The sequence below is a fragment of the Neopelma chrysocephalum genome, unplaced genomic scaffold (genome assembly GCF_003984885.1).
Source record: "Neopelma chrysocephalum unplaced genomic scaffold, ASM398488v2 Primary Assembly neopelma1_119, whole genome shotgun sequence".
In the NCBI taxonomy this organism is placed as follows: Eukaryota; Metazoa; Chordata; class Aves; order Passeriformes; family Pipridae; genus Neopelma; species Neopelma chrysocephalum.
The window spans coordinates 8,646,616-8,669,945 of NW_020897781.1; the positions used below are offsets into that span (position 1 = coordinate 8,646,616).

At 38.8% G+C, this 23,330-nt stretch overlaps 1 protein-coding gene across 5 annotated transcripts in view; it reads right to left on the reverse strand.

The window, feature by feature from the left end:
• The window catches only part of NCOA3 (nuclear receptor coactivator 3), a 72,259-nt gene that overhangs the window by 30,722 nt on the left and 18,207 nt on the right, over positions 1 to 23,330 (reverse strand). The gene's annotated exons all lie outside the window — the stretch shown is intronic.

Consider the following 23,330-nt stretch of genomic DNA (forward strand, 5'->3'; position numbering starts at 1 on the left):
TTAAAATTCAATAAATACACATATATATATATAGAAAGAGAGAGAAAGAAAATCTCTAGCTCAAATACCACAAAGAAAGAAACAGGATGTGATGTCTGGGACTTGTAACTACTTCAGTGGTAGGAAATGACAGTACACCACTCTTCTGTACCTGCAGCCACTTTACAGCAGGAGATACTCAGGCAAGTCAGTGAGCAAGCAGCTGACTGAAATAGTAGATCTACTTAGGTTTTATGTCAATATTTAATGAAGTTCTAAAAGTGGAAACCATTTCTTCCAGCGATCCTTGCCAAAAACAGTGAGTACTATGAAAAGAGATTGTCCTATGACCAGTGCACAAACCTCTCTTCTACTACTAACATCAATAAAAATAAAAAAAAAAAAGGATATTTATATAAAAAGACAAAATGCCCTTGGTCAGAACTCAAGGGAGATTACCAATATATCAGTATTGAAAAGTCACTTTCCAGCTCTATATACACCTGACTCATAAGTGACTCCAGGCCATATGACACACAATATAATTTGCAGGTAAGAATGCAAGCTGGACAATTCATCTCTACATATTTCAATGCCATCTTAATTAGGAATTCATTTTTGCATCAATTCACATAATCTCTTAAAATGGAATTATGTAATCCTAAATTATTTAAAGATTAGTCCAAAGTATAAAACCTCTCTAAATTAGTAAAGGGCATAAACTAAAACCCTTAGACTATGAAACTATCAGTCTGACTGTACAAGTTCAAAAACATTGCTTATCTATATTTTAATCACTTCTAACCTTGTTTTGTTTCTAAGTGGATATATTAACTAATGAAAGCTTGTTTCATGCCTTATCAACATATGACTTTGATTCTTACACAGTTCTGACCACCAGACATTACAATAATGGGATCACCTTTTCAGTTCAAACTTTCACCACTGCCATGATAAAGTCCAACGCAAAGGGATGATTGTCAGAAACCAAGTAACTATCACATCATCATATCAAATGCAAATACAGAGCAAAAACTGCTACTAGAAATCAGATGGGATTCATGGCACAACTTACAAAATTAGGACAACTACATTTTATGGGGAAAGAACCCTACACATAAATATGTGGTGTTTTTTTCTTACAGAAGAGAGTAACTCCTGTAAGATAACTGAGTGACAGAGACATTTTCCAACACGATCTAATAAAGATACAGGAGCTCTTATCTTAATTTAACAATGAGTAAGAAACTAGTTTTCCCTTACAAGGGTGAAAGCAACTTCTCAAACACAATTTCAATACAGTAGGAATTCAATTTGCAGCAACAACCATAATTTTCTTGGAGGCAGCTATGCACTGTCTGCCACTTCACAGGCTGAGTGTACTTCAAAAGTTCCTGGTGAAAACAGGAAATGTAATCAACTAAATACACATGATCCCTGTCCAAGATATCAACAATTCCATTCTCTTTCCTAAAGCTGGGAATGTGCCATCAGCAAGTTCATTCTCCTTCCTGAGACCCTGAATCGGAGCTGACAGACATTTTTATATATTACACGCATGCAATGGTTTTGTTCTGCCATTCTACCCTACTAGAGCCTCATGGAAGCAAAGACTGCTTGCTAATAGAGAGAGACAACTTTAACACAACTCCAGTATTACAGTTTAGCACTAACTCATTTAGTGCTATGGACTTGTTGAATCAGACCCTACCACGCCAAAATCTTACTCATTTCACAGAGATGACGGTTTTATGTAACACATGTTTAGAAGGAGAACAGATCAAAATCAGTTTTCCAAAGCAGCAGTTAAAAACCAGGCAAAGTATCAGCAATCTCCTTGTAAAAGCCTGTCCACTGAAAGCTTAAATTTAGAGATAGAAGTCACTTCACATTTGGATCAAAATCTCTAACAATACCAAAATGCCTTCAGACAAAGGGAAAAACTTTTTTGACAGAATAAAACATTCACTGTATACACTATCAGCTTCTGACATGTCATCTCTATCAAGCAGAAGCCAAGCTTAATGCCAGCTTTTCAACTTCTACAAGCAGAAGTCAGAAAAGCATTCAAAACAGATGAACTTGCTGCATTTTCTACAGCTATTATTATAAACGGATGTTCATTCCCAGTATTCCCAACTTAGTCTTTGAATACTGTATGTAAATTGGAAGTATTCATCAAGTATTCATCCTGGAGACTGACTTTTAAGAAAACTGTTTATTTGAAGAAGTAAACTTTCAAGTGTCAAGTTGCTGAGTAAAAATATTTTTAATTAGAATTATACAGCTGAGAAAACATTCTAACCATTCTTCTTACACTTGCACATTTAAAAAGCAAACGGCTCAATTAAAAAACAAGTCTCTCAATTAAAAGCTCTAAGTAATGCAGAATTTTTGCAATTATCTAACTGTTTTGTTTCCCCCATTCTACTCTGGGCAACTGCTCATCTCGTTGATGCTCATGTTCAGCCTATCAGCCTGTTCCCTTCATCATTTCCCAGCACTTTCAGAATCACAAGTTACTAAGAACCACCAAAGTTTACCGACAGCTGGAACCCCCAAATCCTCAAGAAGAACAGTTGTGATGCTTGTAAGTATTTCTACACAGCTCTGTCATATTTTGCCTTTGTGGAAGTCCTGGGGAACAGTCAAATCTGATTGTCTCTGCTGGTGTGGAATCTCCTGGCAGACACTGCAAACTTCTAACCAAGTTCCCCTTTCGTGAGTGTGTGCTAAAAACCACACCATTTCCAGCCAACCTGACCAAGAGAGGCAAGTTCTTATATCCAGCATAAAGACCTCTGAAGTGAACGTGCTTGAACATTAAATACATGAGATCAACTTCAAAATGTACTGGAATGCGTTGGCCATCATTAGAAAAAGCCGTTTTAGTCTGACTAAGAAGCATACCTTTCACTTTTCTAAATGACACAAAATAAGCTCTGCAAAGCATACAAGCCAGTTTGAAGAATCTTTCATGACAGTGTCCAAACAACAATCTTTTGTTTTGCAGTTTTAAGAACACAATTTGTTACACAATTAACAAATTCATTTCTGATATTAACCTTGGAAGAACTCCATTCTCTCAAGACTTCCACAGCACAAATACCAAGAACACAACACAAAACAATGTTTAATGGAACACTTTCATTCCAATCTTTATGATGCTTCAAAGACAGATTTTGGTCTGAGTTGGAGAGTTACAAACAAACAAATCAATAGAGGGAAATAAGCCTCACCAGTGGTGCTGTGTCCACAGCTGAGCTAAGACCCAACCAAAACATGCTCACAATACTTTCAGTCCCTCTTCCTAAATGCTCAAAGCCAGTTTTACAAAACATACCATCCCACACTACCAAGCCTCTAGTACTGGACAGAAGCACTGATTACCCACTTAAGAAAAAGTGCCAAAATTGGGTGGCATTGCTGTCATGGATTCGCAGCCAGCTGAAACACTTCCAAGGGCACAAGTGTTTGAAGGAACATAATTCAACCGGACAAACAATAAGGAGAAAAGGATTAAATAACTTAGCTAAATGTTTAATTTCATCCTGTAAAACAATGAGAAATTATGCTGTATCAGCAGATTTTTTTACCTTTTGAGTGCTATTAAAAAATAGGACAAGACAACAGGCAAAACTGCCTAGAGAAGTGATAACGAGTGTGACCTGCTAGTATGCTTTGAACACAATACTAGTTTTAACTGGAAAATAAAGCAGCCAACCATAAAAGGATGCTGGTACAAGGCAGCTCAGAAATGTAATGCAAAACACAAAATAGTTTCCTGTTTCTGTAAACGCTTGCTTTTTCTACACATGAATAACCTGAGAAGCATGTGAAAAAGGAACCTGCTTGCCTACAGCAAAATCATTCCTAATGACTGGACGACCAGTTGTTTGAACAGCACATGTTGAACACACCTGTTTTCATCCCCCAGAAAGCATAAATATAGCTTTAAAACTCAATTGCACACTTATGTTTCATGCTAAAACTGCACGCGCCTTTGGTGAGATTTTTCAGTCAATGATCTCTGAGGTGATAAAATATTATTTGTTGGACGAAACTAATTTTGTTGCATCTTGCCATAAATTTCCAGTATGTACAAATACAACAGTCAGCTAAATTTTCCTCTCTCTCAAGCAGAATAATCTAAAAATTATTTGTGACCTAAATTTCTTTTTGTACGGCCCAGGCCAATTTGCCTGAGAAAGGAATCAAAGCAGTGGTGGTCATTAGAGCTTCAAGAGAGAAAAGAACCCATAGGAGTGTACACATCTGTGACATCTCAATATGAATAGAGACAATAGGAGCCTTATACAGCTATAATGGAGGGTGTGGAGGAGGAAGGATCCGAAGCCTTTTTTGTTTGTAACATGAAGATGTGAATAATTTTGTAAAATGCAGTCAGGAAGCCTTATGTGCCATAACTAAATTAGAGTCTATTTCTTGTTGGATTTCTCAGCTGAATTCGGTTTTTAGATGAATCAGGCAGAAGTCAGGAAACAGATTCAAACACAGAGAAACAGAGAAAGAAAACACGAGTCTTTGCAGGAGAAGAAAAAGTAACCGGCTGGGTATGATGGACAGATTTTCTAAAAACGAGCAAACAAAAGGGTAAATCCACAGAACAAATAATGCCTCAAAAAACATTATTGCCTGGCCATCAGAGAAAGGAGATCAGACCCTTTCAGATATACTGAAGTAAAGACAGCAGAAAACAAAAAAGATCAAATTCTTACTAGAACTCACCAGATGTAGACTTTCGAAATGTCATTCCAAATTTGACATTGTATTTAGGGATCTTTATCAGACCAACAGGAGTACTAGTCAAAATTAAATGAATTGGCTTGGAATACGTCTACTGTAAGTTCCAAAAAGGCCTTTCAAACCTTAAGCTTCATTTTTAAAAAGTTTTTTTTTTTTTTACTAGGAACATGCATTGGCAGACTGAAAAGAATGAGTGTTAGAATCACTACAAATTCCCAGCTATTTAAAACTTTCATTTAAAATTTAACTTTAAATTTAAAACTTTGATTGGGGGACCCCTGGTGGCCTAGTGGTTAGCATGCAGGACTCTCACCTCTGCGACCCAGGTTCGAATCCCAGCCAGTCCCCCGGGCAGATGGAGCCCGTTAGCCCTGTAAGGCCATCCATCTATGAGAAGGTCACTCTAAACAAACCTACGTCCTGAGGACTTCACTGCCATTGTCCAAGCTTGCTTGGCCCCGGCAGATGAACCTTAGGATTAAAGGGTGGGCTCAGTTCAGCGCAGGCTGTGTCTCACCTAAAAAATCCATTGCGCAGGCTGGAAAGGTAAAAAGACCTTTCCCCAGATCTTCGTTCACGAAGACTGGGCATTATTAAAACTTTGAAGTCTTGAGTTATGAATTGAGTGAAGAAAAATTACTAAGAATTCTGTGAAATACTTTTCCACATTAAACAAAGGCAGACAGACTGCATGAGACATATATTTTAAAATTTTTAGCATATTTTAGCATATTTTACCTGGTTTTAATACTTTGAATTGCAGCTACAAATGATGTGATATAGTGAGGAAACAAATACAAAGTTGTATCTCAAATAGTCTCAACAGGGAAAGAAAAAGCAAAAGGAAGCCAGCACTTTAATCAGTGACTGCTTGTGCACACAAATCAAAGAAATGCTGAAAGATGGTATTATTCTCCTATAAAGTTAGTTGTGTTTAAAAAACAGCATACAGCTTAGAAGCAGTGTGGAATATTAATTTACACATCTCTAGAGGATGTATGACTGCATTGTGATAACAAAAGAGAGACAGACAAAAAAGATGCTGGCCCTCAAGTGAATTCTGGATAATAGCTGCTACTCCTACACAGCTTTTGGAGCAGAGAACAAAAACATCCAAAAAATACCTCTATGGCTCTATAAGCCAGTTAAGGGGGATGCCACAGGGAAAAAGATTTAGCATTTAAAAAGTGGAAAGTTTGTTTACATGGGACGAACTGAAACCTACACAGAACATGGTGAATTGAATGCAAACAGGAAATACAGGACTGAAAAAAGAGAAAAGAGCGCACCTTGCACTAAACTTCAACTGATAATAAAAAGATGTTCAAATAACACATCAGAAGCAGGAAGGTAGCTAGGGAGACAGTGGACCTCCTCAGGGCAAAGGCATAAACTGGGCATGCAGAGGGATAAAAACATAGTTTGGAAAATCTCTTCGTGTTGGCTTCACCACTGAAGACACTGGAGAGATTCCCACTTCCAGCGTTTCTTTGGAGAGAACTGGTTGGAGAAGTAAAATGGACTTGTAAGAATTACAGAGGAAGAATTAACCAGACCCACGAGGTGTCACCAGGATACCCTTCATCCAAGAAGGGGTTCAAAGGTGCCTCTCCAGAACTCCTGGACAAAGTGCACAAGCTGTCACTCCAAAAGCTGCTGCAGCAGGAACTGGCAGTGACAGCACAGCTCCCACTGACTGGGCTCTGCTCTGATATACACTTTCTACCAAATGGACACATTCAGCTTCAAACCAAGTCTAAGAGAAAGAAACCTTTGTTCTGATACCTACTTCCAATTCTGTATTTCTACAGCCCAACTCTACTTGAACATTCTTCTGCTGTAGTAACCACTCAGTATAAAATTGGAATTGTATCTGACAGAATTAGCCCAAGAAACAGAGCAAAGTCCTGGAACACTACCTGGGCACTAAGAGTGGGACAGGAACAGATTAGCAGAACTTTTCATTAAGAAATGTTCCTTTATGATGTGATATAACAATCAACTCTATCCACAGTGCTGTCCACTTAAACACTGTTCATTCCCCAGCTCCCCTATTTGAAAGCACGTATAATTTATCATTCTGTGTATAGGAAATATTATTACTGTGCTACTGTTATCATGCCAAACAGTGAAGTGCCCTTTAAAAGTGTCACTGTGATTACCATGTGAACAAGCAAGTTTCTTCTTCCACAGCTAAGTCTGAAGCACTGTGACAGTATTCCATGAATTTTTACTAGAAGTATTAGTTTTCCTGAACAGGCTAAAAGCTCAGTGTGTTTAAAAAATGATGAAATACACGTCATGTCAATGCCTTTCCCTCTCTGTGTTTAAGTAATAATTATTTTGACCCACTCAAAGTTAATATACTTCTACTGGGATTTTCAAAAGCACTTAGCATTGGTCTAAGACTGTTTCTGTTGAGTCAGTGAGCATTTTATCACCAGTTCCAGTAGAAATTCTAAGGTTGAAAGCAATATTTCTTTCAAAATTTTATCCTCAGATGGGAAAAAAAAATAAACTTTTACCCAAATATTTTTATTAACCTCAAGTAGAAAGATACAGTAAATGTGTTTTTTCCTATCTGAATATCTAAATTTTATTTAGAACTATTTCCCAAGTTATTTAGAAACATATGTGTGCACTGTACATAGAGCCAACAAAAACAGATAAAATATCTGTTTGCTCACAAACATCTTTTAAGAATGTTCTGGTACTATAATCCATGTTTAACCTGGTGTCTGAATTCAAGCAATTCTAATTAAAATCATTATTCCAGTCTACTTGACGTTTCCTAAAAATGTCCATTATAACCTCTAACATTCACAGTTTTATTATAAAATAAGACACTTTTTATACACTACTACTTATTTTTCATTATAATTAATCTATATGATTTTTTTATCAACCACATTGAACACCAGTGTTGCAAAAACAAAACAGTAACTGCTGAAAGCAGCATCAACTTAACTGCCAGACTTACTACAAAAATCACTTTCTTTGTAGAAACATAAACTGCAAAATAACATCCTTTAACTGCAAAAGTGATTAGAACTCTTTTGTACCTTTATGGCATAAGAAAGTATAGAAAAGCCCTCTTGCCCATTTAACTTACAGTATTCATTGCATCTGCTCTGAAACCAACATTGGTGATGTGAAATTAAAGCTCAACAACCAACCCAGAAAAATCTAATGAAAAAGCTCTGACCTAAAATAAGTCGCCTCTCAATGCCATCAAGAAAATGTATAGTTCTGAAGAGTAATATTTTTATGTTCTGTTTCAAAATAAATATCTAACATTACATAATGCTGTAATCTTCATACCTACATTTCCCCTCAAAGAGCCAGATTAGGCAATATTTCCCATGTGACTCCATATTTCCCATATTAGTGTGGCAGACATATAAAAAAAGGAAAGAAAAGATACTAAGAATGACATAAATTGCCAAATTAAGGACCACAGTATACCCACTACTGACCAGGGAAGATATCTTTTGAAATGGAAAACAGTTCATTCAAATCAGTCTTAAGTTTTAAAGTATTACAGAAGACATCCTTCATCGAGGAATTCTTCCATTATTGTTCTTAAAATTACATATTTCCTTCAATTCTCACAACTTTTAGGAAGATTGCTAGATGATTTCATTCATTCTAAAGCCAAATCTGCCACACTTAAAACCAAAGTGAAGTGTAGTCTGGATGAGAGGTAAACTTCACCTGTCATGGAAGAGTGAAATGCCACCACCCACGAATGATAACACTACCTTGGATGACAAAAGAGGCACAAATGCTGCACTTTGGCAGTAAACACCAGTTATTTTTACTGCTTTACATCTTTTCCCTAGCTCTATGAGTTCTTTACAACTCGAGGATCTTTGCAGACCTCAGGATGACAAGGGGGGATTTTTCCCTCTCTTTGGGCAGTTGAAGGGGTTACCCAGGTAAGCCCTGCTCCTGCTCCACCATGGCCAGTGACTGCTCAGTGCCAAACCCCTCCCTTGGTTACTAAGATGTCACACACCACAGCAAAGCACTGGAAGCAAAGTGAAACTGGTATCTTAAACATCATTCTACAAACCACAGTAGTTAAGGACCGACCATTTACTGTCACACAGTGTAAGCACGGCACAAATTCAATTTCTCACCAGAGATCCTAAGACACAGCCAAAAACCTCTCTTAGCTCTGCTGCTATACAGGACAAAAAACCCCAACTTTATAACATTTGTAAACAAGACTGGGTTTTTTAATGACTGCACTTGAACGACACCCTGAATTCAGCTTCCAGAAAGCAAAGACTAATTTTGCTTTTACGGCCCAGCAAGGTCACGTGTTCCTAACTTTCTGAGCCAATGAATGAGCAGCAGCCTTCAAAGGCTCTCAAAAGCTACCCTGGAACTTTATGAAACCATTAACTGAAGAGCACTGGGAAGATGGCAGGAACAGTACACTACATAAAACAGTGCCACTAAACAGTATTAATCTTGCTGTGACACACTGTCATAGAGCAAGCAACAAAGAGAAATGCAGCTTAGAATGCTTTGCTAATAGAAACAAAGAGAAATATAGCTTAGAATGCTTTGCTTCTAAAAAGATCAGAAAAGTGAAAACATATAATTGACATTTATATTATGTACCCATAAACAAACAAGAAAGCAAAAGAGAGGGGGTATTTCCTTCAAATAAACATTGTTTAAACGTCTGGCACTAATGTGTTCATTATCATTATGTGTTTGCCACAAAAGCACAGAAATCACCAGGCCATGTCATAGCAGAGCCTCACTTGACTCAGTATTGAAAAGGGGTGAATCTACCAAAGGGAGGTTTAGTTTCCAGAAATCAGTAGGACACTAACATATACCACAGAATATCCTTATAAATATAAACTCTACTAACTAGAACCATCAATATTCTCCGATTAAAAAGTACAAAATGCATTGTAGTATTCTAATAACTTGCCTGACATCATGAGCATGCTAAGTGTATGAGTGAAATTTTTTAAATCAATTTTAAGTGGTTTTGCTTTTCATTAACAGGATGCCTTGCTTGTCCCTCCTACAAAAAACCACAACACTCCAGTCTGTTCCTATGCATCATTCTCTTATTTTTCAGCTTCTGAAAATCTCAGTCATTCATTCTCTCTCCAAATGTTCTCTCTGCTTCTTATTGATCTAATTTTTTTTCATTTTCAACTTTAGGCTACTTCAAAATAAGATTGCTCTGACTGAAATCCTCAGTTCTAATCCTGCCACAGCAACTTGCGAGGGATGTTGACACAGGACCCAGGAGTACAACATTACACAGGTGGTACAGAATCGAGGTGAAAAACAAAGGAAATCTCAAACAAAGAGACAGAACTGCTTTTCCTACTTTAACAGCATTGTGGCAAAAAGAGGGGGAATGACAGCTTTTAAAATAACAAATCACCTAACGAATATTCTATACGTGAAGCTGGAAAAGAGAAAAAGAAGCATAATTAAAGTTATCAAAATATTGGATATATGTGATTTAAATGTATTAATTCAAAATTCCTGCAATCAGTGTTATCAGAAATGTCACCATCTATGCAGGTGTTTTTCTTAAGAACAACACTCAGATCAATTAAAAAGGATATTGTGACCATTACAGAGCTTGCAATTCCCCTTCCTCCTTAATTTGCATAACTCTGCTTTGCCTTCTCTATTTATGATTAAATAGGCACTGAATAAAAAGCAGAATGATTTTTTTCCCCCCATAAGACATTAGAAATTCTTCCCTCAAATAGAATAAACTTCTAGCAATTGTCCATGCTCAGTACACACAGCCCTTTTTCTTCCCTAGGACAGAGAAAGCTTAGCAGTAGAAAAAAAAATTAGATAGGCATCACTAATTTTCCAATTCTCTATCACATCACATTCTGAGGTATTAAAGAATGCTTATGGTTGTCTCTTGTAGTGCTAGAAATAGAATTTACAATTCATTTGCTGCTTTGAGAAGTTGCATGATAGGTTATACTGATTATCACCCTAAAGTACAACCACTATATATATGTTATATGCTCAATAAACATCAAAAGGAAAGAAAGTTTAGAGAAATCAGAGTTTATGACGAACTAGAATACATAACACATAAGAAACACACACAAAAAGCTCAGTGTGAATGGCACACAGGGCTCTACGTCAGCAAGTGAAATTTCTTTGAGCAGCCCCATCCTGGCCCCCCACAAGCAAAAAACTTAAGACTAGTTTTAAACTGTGCTAGAAATAAAGTAGACCCTTCTAAAAAGATGGCAGAGTAAATATCCTGGTCTGCTCCTATGGCAGAAACGAGTAAGGAAAGCTACTGTTTTACAGTCCCTGTGGTCTGAGAAGACCTGAGCCTCTAACAGAAGCTAGGAATAACCTGATTATCAGGGCATATCAACCCACAAAGAGTTACACAGATAATGCAAACTACAGAGATTATAAATGCATAATTTATTAATTAAACGCATAATCTCTGCAAACTACAGAGATTATAAATGCTCTGGTTCCTTCAGCCAGAGCAGCCAATCCTTAGATTCACCACATTTTTCAAGACAGTGCAGGAGGTGAAACACAACTCACAGCAGGAGCTCTGCTTCCCCAAGATCACACCACTCTTCTATCAGAAAAACACTGCTTTCCACATACTGGTAAGTATACTAAAGAGAAAAAAAATTTCTCAGATACTGATTCCTGAAAAACAAGACTGTGTGTACGTACACACATGTTTAAAAGAATTCACGTGCCTATCGCTTGAAATGTTTTGCATCTATTCATGTAGCATGCTGATGGTAATGCAAGAGAACTCAAAAAAATTAGTATACTAACAGAGAAGGTAAAAGAATGAATAGATTGATTTTTTTTAACTCTCTTACAAGAAGTTGTTGTTATAAACATGCTCTTCCAAAAGGCATTTACGTTGCAGAAGCACAATCCATTACTGCTGCAGAAGACCAAGAGTTCACTCATCACTGAAGGGCTGCAACAAGGATGCAGACAGGACAGTTTTGAGACAAACCTATCAAGGAAGAAGCCAAGAAAAAACCACTTATTGCATCACGCTTGGACTGCACTCTTGGACTGCAGGTTCATCACCAATTGAAACAGATATAAAAGCAGAGAACAGATAAAATGGTAATGTTTTAAAACCAAACAAAAATCTAAGGTCCAACTACTGTAGGTCTACTCTTTTCTGCATCATTTATGCCAGCACAATAGTTAGGAGCTGATTTGGGGGGAAGTGTCAAGCCTTAATACTGGATATCAGAATGCACGTCACTGTGCAACTCCATGACCAAATCCAGAAGACAGAGGGGAAATCACCCAGCAGAAGTTTGAAGTGTGCAACAGTAGTACTGGTGAGTTTTGGAATATAAAATAGTTTTCTAAATTGAGAGACTGTGCTCTAGAATTTCCTCTAAGTCACCTTTCTACCCTTCAGTAAAACTGCTTACTCTAGACAAGGGAAAGAATAGATGAAAACACCTTGGCATGAACTTCTCTTTAAATTTCTCATTCACAGTATAGTGGGGGGAGAAAATTCTACCAGGGCAGCTCCAAAGCAGCTGCCAATTCCCCACTGTGGAAACTGAGGAGACAAAACCAACCTCAAAATCTACTCTGAATAAACACAGAGAATAAAACAATATAAAATGCCAACGTTTATTTTCAGTTTGTAACTGTGCATCTAATGCTTTTTGGTTACAAAATGTGTCGACAGTACCCCTGATACCCTTCTTTCTGCCATACTCATTAGAAGAAATGGTCGCACAGGTGATTTCTCATTACCAGCAGCCAGCTCTCCAGTAACACTCTCCCCAGATAGGGCACTTTGAAGTTAAAGGATTTACAAAGCTGATCAAGTTTGTGTTTCAGGAGTTTGAGTGTCAGCATTGATTTTTTTGCCCGTTTCCCACCCTACAGCTGGCACAGGCAGTAACATTTTTAGACATCAGGGATTTCTGACACTAAAACAATGTTACCACAATGCCATCCTGCAACTGTCCAAGAGAAGCCTTTCAGGCACATTAAATGATACTTCAGAGAATTCAGCAGCGATTCTTGGTTTCTAGCAGTTACTCTTCTTTCCTTTAGAAGAGCATTTATTCCATTTCCTTGCAATAGGCACCTTCACTGCAGCTCCACTGTGGAGGTAGATGAACTGCCATGAAGTGGACAAGGAGAAGCACACAGGGAGGACAGAACAAAGAATCACAGGGAGTGAGGGTAAATAAACTATGGAATAGCTGCTGCTTAGGAACACTAGCTGGATCACACAGGGAGGCCACAAACTATCATTACAAGTGCATGTTTCTTTTGCAGTTGCAAAAAGAATTGCACACAAGAGGGTGCAGGGGATCTGCTATTAATCATATATTCATTGTTCCCCCAGTGGTGCTGTCAATGCTTCAGGAGACTCCTTCAATTCCTAGAGAAAGGGGCATCAGAAAAGCAGCACTACAAGAACAGCCCACACTGAACCTTCACAATTTTGTCCTACTATATTAATACTGCTGCAAACTAAACACTGTTTAACCATTAAACTGCTTATTGAACTGAATTTTTAAAAAGAGTCCAAATCATAGCAGTTGAAGGTTCCTGCCCAGCCTAATCTCTAATGAGGAAAATAGACACGCTGTATAAATATGATGAAACTATTTGCAAGAACAAGATGCTAGAGATGTGAAAACATGAGCCTGAAGCAGTCAGGCATCAGGTTTCTTCGGTGAGGAAGTTTTGAATGTTATCTCTAGGTGAGGTGCTGAGTGACTCCTTGATTAGGTGGCACCTAACATTCAGTAAGTTTAGGGTTCCAGCAAGAACACCTGTGCCTGGGAGCCAGCAAGGGTGGAAAATGGAAGCTGATGCAGTAAAGTAATGAAGTCAACTATTTTTTTTGTCAGTGAAAAGGCAGGCATGTTTAAGGGGAAAGAAACACAGATTAACCGAATTGTATTCATGCCTCATTCAAAAGGTAATGCTGCTTTAATTTGCTTGGTTTGGCAAAGCTACACAGAGATGAGTTTTCTCGGCCACAGATATTTTCGGTTTGTGACAAACTCTGCATAGCATGCAAGTGACACACGCTAATCAGGCCCCGAATTTGCTAGAGTCACCCACCCTAAATAAAAATTCATAATATTGCCTACCATGGGCCTCTAACACTTTGCAGGTTGGCAACGAAGTCGAGCTGGCACTACTTGCCTCCCAGACTGAGATGTTGGTTTTTGTTTTTTTTTTTTTCTTAGGGAAGATGCAGAATTGAAAAACTGCTGGTTAGGTAAATATGTATTTAATTTACCGAGGTATGAGCTAAGTAGTAAAACTGAGACACTTCTACGTCGGATTTCAGTAAGAAGAAACCACTTCAATCTTTTAAAAAACCCAACAGGTTTATTAAGCAACAGAGAGAGTGCCGAGTGACTCATCCTGCCTTCCCCACTTTCTAATTAGGCCTGATCGTCAGCATCAATGTGGCGATTGTTTTTTGTTGGGTTGTTTTTTTCTTTAACCACGAAAAAACCACGCTGGAACTTGGAAAATGGATGGACTCCTCCTTGTTTACTGATGGGAGTTTTAGAAGATAGCCGGTTAAGGCATATTCCAGCTTTGCCGTCAGCAGCGCACGGAAACTCCTCGCTCGATCCCGTCCTTCCACTCCCTCGGAGAGGCCGCATGCGGCACAGCACGATCGCAGAGAAAAAAAAATACAGGAAAAGCGGGGCGGGGAGGGGGGGGGAGAGAAAGCCCTCAGCTCTTGGCAAGGGGAAGGCGTTCCACAAGAACTGCTACAGGGTCAAAAGTTTACCGTGGTTTCAATTTCACCTTTTTGCAGCCAATGAGCGCGCGGCGGCCGCAGCCAGAACCGCGGGCGGCGGCGCTTTAACTCCTTGCGGCCCGGCCCGGCCCTCCCTGCCCTCCCTTCGCCCCGAGCCTCCCGCGCACCTTCCAGCGCACAAATGAACGGCAAGGGCAGCTGGCAGAAGCAGGATGCCCGCGAGTCACAAGTTAAGAGCTGCACAAGGTCCCCTTTTCCCCGCGTTAGTTGAAAACGATGTCGGTGATGGAAGGGGTAGGAGTGATGCGAGGCAGCATCAAAGCAGCGCTGAACTCTGGATCTGGGACAGCTGCGGGATTGCGCTGGCAAACAGGAAAGACTGACCTTGCGAAGGGGAGGGAGGGAGAGGACCAGCACAGAATTGTCGGAAAGGATTCTGAAGGCACAGTCCAGAGCTGCGGTGATTTACTTTGCTTCATGGTGCCATGGCATACTCCGTGTATTGCTGCTCAGTCCCCACAGCACAGTTAATAATAGTCTGTTTCTAGATGATCGTGACTTCAAAACAAGACATCCTCCATCTGCTCTGTGAAGGATGGACACTGAATTTGTGACTCGGGTACAAAAAAATCATCAGGTTTTCGGTGTTGCACAGGAAAACAAGTAACGCCTAGCCAAAAAGTGGCTAGCCATAAAAAGTGATCTGGACGTGAGACACTTGTAATGGGTTTCTTGCTTTGGCACTGAAAAAGACAATATCAATCTTCGTCTTCACTTATTTTATTACAGAACTAGAGGATGAACACAGAAGAGGCTTCTTGTTCCACTGTATCATCACTAACAATGCAGTTTCATCTCAGGGTCTACAGACTCAGTGAATCAGTCCTTGGTGGGGTACCCAAAATCTGTGTTGACAACAGCAGATACTGAATGACACAGTCTATGATTGTGTTTTGGCATGCATTTGATCTTGGAAAGTCAACGTCAACTACACTAAAGCAAGGAGAGCAGCAAATTTATCACCCCGTTATTGGACTTGCAGACTAAAAGGAAAGAGGACTAAAGCACTCGAGAAGAGTTCTCAGTTCGGTGCAGCAACAGACAATATAATACGAGGCAGCATGAAGAGAAGTATAAAAAGCATGTAATTCAGGCAGCTTCTGTACCAACATAATCTAAGAGTGTGGTTCAACACAGCAGAAATGGGTAGGGTTACTCAGAGATCTTAGCAACTCTGACTTGAAACCAAGCAGAATGGCAAGTCACTGCACACATGTGCAGGGTAAACAACGTGGAACTAACCATTCCAAAGGAGGCGGCAGTGACATCATGAAACACTTGGGAGCACGTATGTCAACATACTCTGATCTCCAACAAGGGGCAGAAAGAATGACAAGAATCTGAATATAACTGTGAAAAGGTAAAATGAGTAAATATGCCATCGACACGCAGAAAAGACTTATGCTAAAGATGCCAGTTAAAATAGAACTTAGCTTTCCAAACCCTTAAGCCAACCAGATGGTGGACTGTTCAAGATAATGCATATGACAACCCAAGGGGGAAAACCCATTAGTCAGTTGGCAGCTATTACTAAATTTCCAGCAAGATGCAGTTTGAAAATTGGTGAGTTATCTTACCCTGAACCTTAAAGGTTTTCACAGCACTTTGCAATGGTCAAAGACACTCTGGTTTCAGCCCTCTGTAGAGGTCCAGAAAAAGGATAAAGACTCTTAGGAACAGCTATACCAGCTGAAAATACCGATGGTCACCTTTTTGTAGCTCAATTCACAAAACAGTTTTAGGAAATACGACAATCATGCAAAAAAACTCTTAAAACCTGCTTCAGGAATTGTCAGCCACTCCATTTAAGAGCAGCCAAAGAAAAAACAACTTCCAGCTGTTGGGCGAGGTCAAACGGTGATTTCTTGAACAGACACAGGTAGATTCCTTTCTTAATCTGTGCAAATAGGCATAGCAGCTTAATGCAGCTACTATGAGGTTAAGTTTAATCCCTTGAGAGCTGCTAACAAAAGATGCAGAGAGTGATTAAGATACATAAAGTCAGAAAGTTGAAGACATCATGAGAATCTTAGCTGATTGAGTTCATGCCCTACTACCAAGCTTTTCTACTCTAGTTCAAAAATGGAAAAGACACCAACGAAACTGGTCTATTTTCACACCTTAGCTAGGTTAAAATACAGTTTTGCCAACAGCAGTTTAAGATTTAATTACATATATAAAAAGCTCTCAGTATTTTCCTCTCACTAAAAAGAGCAGCTTGGTTTTGCTGTTTTACCTTCTCTAAATACCATGTCATTTTAGAGAAATTCTTCTAAATTGAGAGATCATAAATAAATTCCCTTTTTATAAGATGGCCTCATTTTAAAAGAAAATGGATGCTATAAAATTTTACATCAAGTCAGCATGTTACCAAGAAGCTTTTCTGTGTGTTCTGAATTTGATTAATACAAGCCAAGGTCACTTCCTGAAAGAAAGATGCCTACTACTGCAGCTGCAAGCAAACTAGACTCCTCTGAGCTCAAAAGCTGGGGGATGGGAAGACCACACGAGCAATTTCTAGCACTGTCTCCAAAAATATACCAATTACAAAACCTGAGTAATATTTGGAATTTTTTTTACTAGATTACTACATAAATAACCTGATAATTAAAGCCTGAGTCTGTATAATCACCGTTCCAAGCCAAAGATTCACAATGATGCACCAGCAAGCCTGCAAAAAAATCAGTAATTCTGAGGACCCTTTCCTAAACTGCATGAATAACTACTTGAAAATGTACCTTTTTTTTTTTTACTAGATATGTTTTATTATGCAGTTCATGAAGCTGGTAAGAGACTGCCCTTGAATTAACAGCATGTCTCAGTCCTACTGAGACTGTGGGGCTCCACCCAACCTACACTGTGTCCTATTCAGAAGCCATTTAAGAAAAAGGCATTTCAGGAAAGCATGCAAGCTCCTTACAGAATTCTATACCAGTTTCTGAAGGCTACACCTAGCTTACAAAACCAATTAGAAATTAGCCATGTTCACCTGTAATGTTTAAAGATATTTTAAGAGATGTAAAGGTATTTTAAAAGTTACTTTAAACATGCCACATTTGCATTATGCATGAGGTGAAACAGATGTAGTTTCTTCCCTTCCCAGACACTGTTAAAGCTCCCAGGTCATGAAAATAAGACCCACACCAAACAGAGAGCATTATTTTTGCTTTTTGTGTGTACAAAGATTCTACAATTTGGAGTACCACAGCAGGGGCAGGGTGTCAGGAATCTATTGCTGAAAAACACTTAAAACCATACACCAACAGACCTTTCCACAAGGACATCTGGGGACACACACTCACCCTCGATTTAATATACTTCATCTTTAATAAAACAGCCTTGATACACCCAACATTGCAACAGATGTTTCATACTAGGCTGAAGTTAAGATGATCTACTGAATGAAAGTTAATTTTGACAAACTGGTGCTCTTAAAAGAAAAGAACCTTGCTGGTTTTGGGTGGGCATCTTTGCCTGAAATAGAAAAATGCACTACAGCATATCATTACCTATGCAGGCACAACTACAGCTGTGGTTAAGGATGCATAACATTTTCCATGACAGCAGCTTGTTCTCATTTTTTAATGACTGTCTCTGACACACCCCTCAGAACTACTTTTTGTGGAAAACTCGCATAAAATTGGTTCAGGCAATTAAAAACAGAGTGGAGAATTCAGCTGAACAAAGTGTAACCTTTTATTCAGCCCAAGAAGTTAAAGCTTTAAAAGAGAAAGGGATTAAATGTCTGAACAAGCTGAACTTTGTCTTGCTGCCCCAATGAAGATCCCTGCACAGACAGTAACTGCCTTATTGAAAGTATTTGAACATGCTCAGTTTTGTTTTAAACTGCTTGCCAAGATCCTCAAGTATTTTATTTGCCCAAGGTAGCTGTGCTGCTGCAATGCTGACAGGACAGAACACGCTTTATCGCCGGATTACAAAGACCAAGAGCAGCTCCTCTAGAAACCTGTCAGCTACAAAGCAGTTCAAGAGCCTGGCAGCACAGCAGCCAGGGAACAGGGACATTTTTCTAGGTTGTACTGCCCCACCCATACACAGCACCCACAAAGCACGAGGCAGCAGCAGGATTGAGGGCTTGGTGAAGGCCACCCTTCCATCCCTCCTAACTGGGGATCCCATTGGAAAGCGCAGCTGGAGGGCTCAGCCAAGAGCACTAAAAGCCCACACTCCTGCCCCTCCAGTGACCCAGTCCAGTGACCAAGGGGGTGTTGTTGTGTTCTGTGGGATTCCAGATGAAATTTCCTTAGGGTGAGTTATACTATCTTTTTCCAGAAGCTTTTTAAAGACATACCAAAAATTCACACCGAAAACACTAAGGGTGTGAGGTCACTTAAAAAAAACTTCAAAATAGTATTGTCAGCTCCAACCCTCAACACTTCTTTAACCCTCGTTGCACATAGTTAATTAAGCATATTGCTGTTTAACTGCTTATTACACTGTGTGGGACTGGCACCCATCAGTTCACAGAAAAGGCTACTACAGGCTTATTTGTGTCTGTTGTGTCTCCCATGCAGTGCACTGCTTCTACAAACACTTTCTTTACTACACAGTAACAGATAATCATCTCATATATGGAGATCTGATGTCTGTCAAGGGCCTGCATCCTAAGCTGGCCTTTGACCAACATAGGGAATTTCTGTGATATCCAAATTAGGACACAAAGGTTTTTCCCAATGGAGAATGAACAACACTGACATACACTGCTTTGGTTATGACAGATACCAACTTCTGATTAAGAATATCATTTTAGAGCAGACTTTAGACTGGCATTTAAAATCACTGATTTAACAGTTGGAAATATTTACACCCATCAGTAAGGAGGGGCCCATGAGCAGGAAAGAAATACACTCCATAAATCAGGTTGACTTGCCCTAGGCACATTTTGCCAGTCAGCAGATGCAGCACTTATGAACATTTATTCAGGTGTTTGCACAAGAACCAAGTTATAGAATTAATGTCAGCAAATATATCAGCTTACATGAAACCAACTAATTTTAATCAAAGCTCTGGATACTCTTACACTTTTTAAAAGGTAGATTCATATTCTGAAAAAGTGTTTGAGTGCTATGGGGAGAAGGCAGCTCTCCATAACAGGGTTCCATTGTGTGTGAGTCTGAACCATCAATGGGAGTTAAATGCCTGGTATCTTAGAATCTTTTTGAGAATTCTACTTAGTCTCATTTTTCATCAGGCTACTAAAATAGATTATTTTTTTAATTTATTGAAAAAATTCACATCCTCTTTGCTTTTAAAATTAATCTCAGTATCCTATGATCTCATAATAATTAAAGGCCTGTTAATGAAGTTCAGGAGTCTGGCATAACTAGACTCTCAGATTTGAGAGTACAAGATCAGAGATTAAAACCAAAAAAGGTACTGAAGAAAGGAAATCCAAATAGTTTAAGTTTTCCACGCATAGTATCAGTGCTTATATATAGTTTATTTAATTGTAAGGAATAAGTACAGCTGCTTAATACAAAGGTGACATTTCTAAAACCAAATCTGACCTTGAAATATGGAAATATGTTTCTAGCTTAATGTTGTAATTAAAATCTGATTAAGTTTGAGTGTATGCAGGTACACCTCATTTGGCTGCAAGAGGTGTTCATTTAGCTCAACAAAAGTGCTTGCCAGTCAAACTTTTTGTAATCCCCAATTCCATTAATTCATCTCTCCACAGCACAGTCAGCTTATCTGGTTATATTTCAAACACTGCCCTTTCACTGTGTACCAATGGTTGTAACACAGAGCATGTGCTAAAATTTACTGTGCAAACTAAAGCTGGAACAGTATTTTGCACATCACTGGTTGAATGAAATCTTAGATCTAAGGGGTCAATTATTGTAAAATTAAGCAAAATGGAGGAATAAAAAAAAACCCCAAAGGTTGGTAGCTTTGTTCAATGCTACACAAAACAGAAAAATACCACCTAAAGAGATATTACAGACTGGAGAGTCCCAGAGTCTCCTCCGAGCCCTACAACAAAAGGGCAATAGGCAAGTTCTACTGCTTGCAATAAGTTAAAATTCAGGTTTTAAGTAGTACATGAACAGAGGATCCACTTTCAGACAGCCTATGGAATCTCTATCCTAAAATACCTTCAAAACTTGACTGAACAAAACCTCGATCAACCAGCACTACCTTTGCTCACAATTACACATTGATGTGTAATTCCTCTATGATTTCCAGTACAACATTATCATCAGAGAATTATGAACTGCAGCCCAGTGATAAACTGGTACCATTATAACAATGGGCCACTAAGACAAGAGAGCACTTCACAGTTGATCCTACTTTGTCTTAAAATTAAGACTCTTTTTGGTTGTGATTTAAGCAGGTATGTTTTATTAATCTCTTTAGATTTTGCATACATCCATTAACACTCCCATCGTTACTGGACAAAAAAAAAAATATGTATTCCTGACCTCAACATTAATTCCTACCATCCAGGATCTTTTTTCTCCCCCTTTATGAGAAAAAAACAGCATGCTTTTGAATCAGGCTCTCAGTGCCCTCTGGATTTTTTTATTTTTTTTTTTGCTCAAAAAACTTTTCTATTCTTTACAAGGAATTTCCATTGCTTAAAACTTTATGCTTCTAGTTTTTGAAATGTTCTATTAAAGAAGCAGTATCTTCACTTTTTAATGGAAGTAATTTTTCAACAAATCTCACAGTAAGCTCCCTCAGATTCCTGCAGCAGGCACAAAATCAGTTTTACTCACGAAAGTTTTTCTACAAATGGCACTTCTCAAACACTAATGTTTATCTGCAGAACTTTCCAAAATGACACTACGAACATTAGCATAGATATTCCAAGTAATTTTAGGAAGATTTGCAGCCATTCTAGAAGTTAGTACAAGAGGTTAATGACTGCCAAAACCAGAAGGGATCATATCCTTCCCCTTTGAGTGCCAAAACCATTGGTAATGTTTTGTTTCAGATCCAGTCACTTCCTTGGTTGTAGCTGAATGGCTAAGCAGTTGGGTAGTTTCACATCATCAGGAAGCAAATTTTATGCATTTTTACATAATGTACTGATGGAAATGCCAGGACAGAGCTGTTGATTTTTTTTTATTATTACTACTTTCTTACATGCATTTTATCTGTAATTCTCATACAAGAGTAGACCAACTGAATTGTATTTTACATTCAATAAAACCCTGAGCTGGGGAGCCATTGTTTGAGCATTTGTCTGCCAATGAGACACCCAAGATGCATCCACCATGATTTAAACAATTCTGTTTTACTGGACTTCCAGGACATTCTGCAGTTTAATTCAGTTTAGCTTCATGCTAAGCTTTAAAGTTAGTATTCAGCCACACTTCTGCACTGGGAAGTTGTCATATTTGCATCTGATAAGCAAATCCAACATAGTAATTAACTGATTAGCACCAGTCATGCATTTATGTCATACAACTGGACAAGATCAGCTATAGAGGGTAATTGCTGCAATGTGTTTTCTTACCAGTAAATGGCACACAGCATTTGTCCAGGGAATGACCTTCTCCCACAGCACATCACACTTCAGCAGTGTGGGAAGTTATGCTGAGGCACACCACAGTCAGAAGTTTATATTCTCAGGCCCTGCCAAAATTATTAGGAGAAGAGCTACTAATACTTGTCTCCAGGCATGGCATAGCTTCTCTTTTCAAAGTCCCATAAGAATTTTTAGTGTACTTAACAGGCCACTGGAAGTTCAAAAAGCTACAAAACCTTACCAGCACCTGAGCTTTCGGCAATGGGAAGCTCACTTTGTTAGATTCTCATACAGATGATGACTACAAGTAATGGTGTACAAACAATAACAGGATAATCAGGGCACACCAAGGGGGGAACACAAGAAAAAGCTTACAAAACTTAAGTCTGATATCATTAATCCCTTTACAGAATAAAAATGCTGTGACAGCTTTTTTCCTCATTGAAGGTAGGTTTATGACAGACAATATGCTGAGACAAGTGTCTCCATCCAGTCAAGAGCAGAAGTTATTTATCCCTTCTGTCCACCACATACTATTTACCTCAGTGTGTCCTCTGTCTGCAAATCATGGCTTAGGAACTGCAATGTTTTAAGGAGCACAGCTATGGGAAACAAGAGACAGTCTTTTCTGTCCTTTGAAGAGATCATTCTCCAAAGGTTTTTCTTCCACTGTCTCCTTTCATTTTCTCCAGTTTGCTTTAACCTTACCTTATTCTAACCAAGCCAGCTCACCTGAATTCTATTTCAGGGCACCTCCTAAACTGCAGAGCATAGAGGCTGATCTGAATTCAGATTATTCTGAAGGAGTTGGTAAAACAATATTCCTTTATTGAGAGTAAAATCCCAGTGAATGGAATGTCCAGACAGGTTTTCAGTTTTGCTGCACTCCAGCAACAGGTACAGAGGCTGACATCTCAATCTATTTGAGGCTAAATTGGTTACCCTAGAAGTTATGAGAGAACCTCAAACAAACAATGCCCATCAGTGAATAGCATTGTATCTGCACGGGGCCCAGAACAGCTGGAGCCAAGAAATCAGACTTCATCACCATTCTTTCAAAAGAACTGTTCTGAGCAAAGCATTCACATCATCACTTACTTCAGGAAAAAGAAAACTCTGGTATCAGTGGTAGAGAGAATGAAAGAAACAAAGGCAGATATAAACACAGAAGGATGCTACCACTCCATCCCATGACTTTTAAGAGGAACATCTTTTAATGGTCCAAGTATTTCCCAGAAGCCTGACAGCACT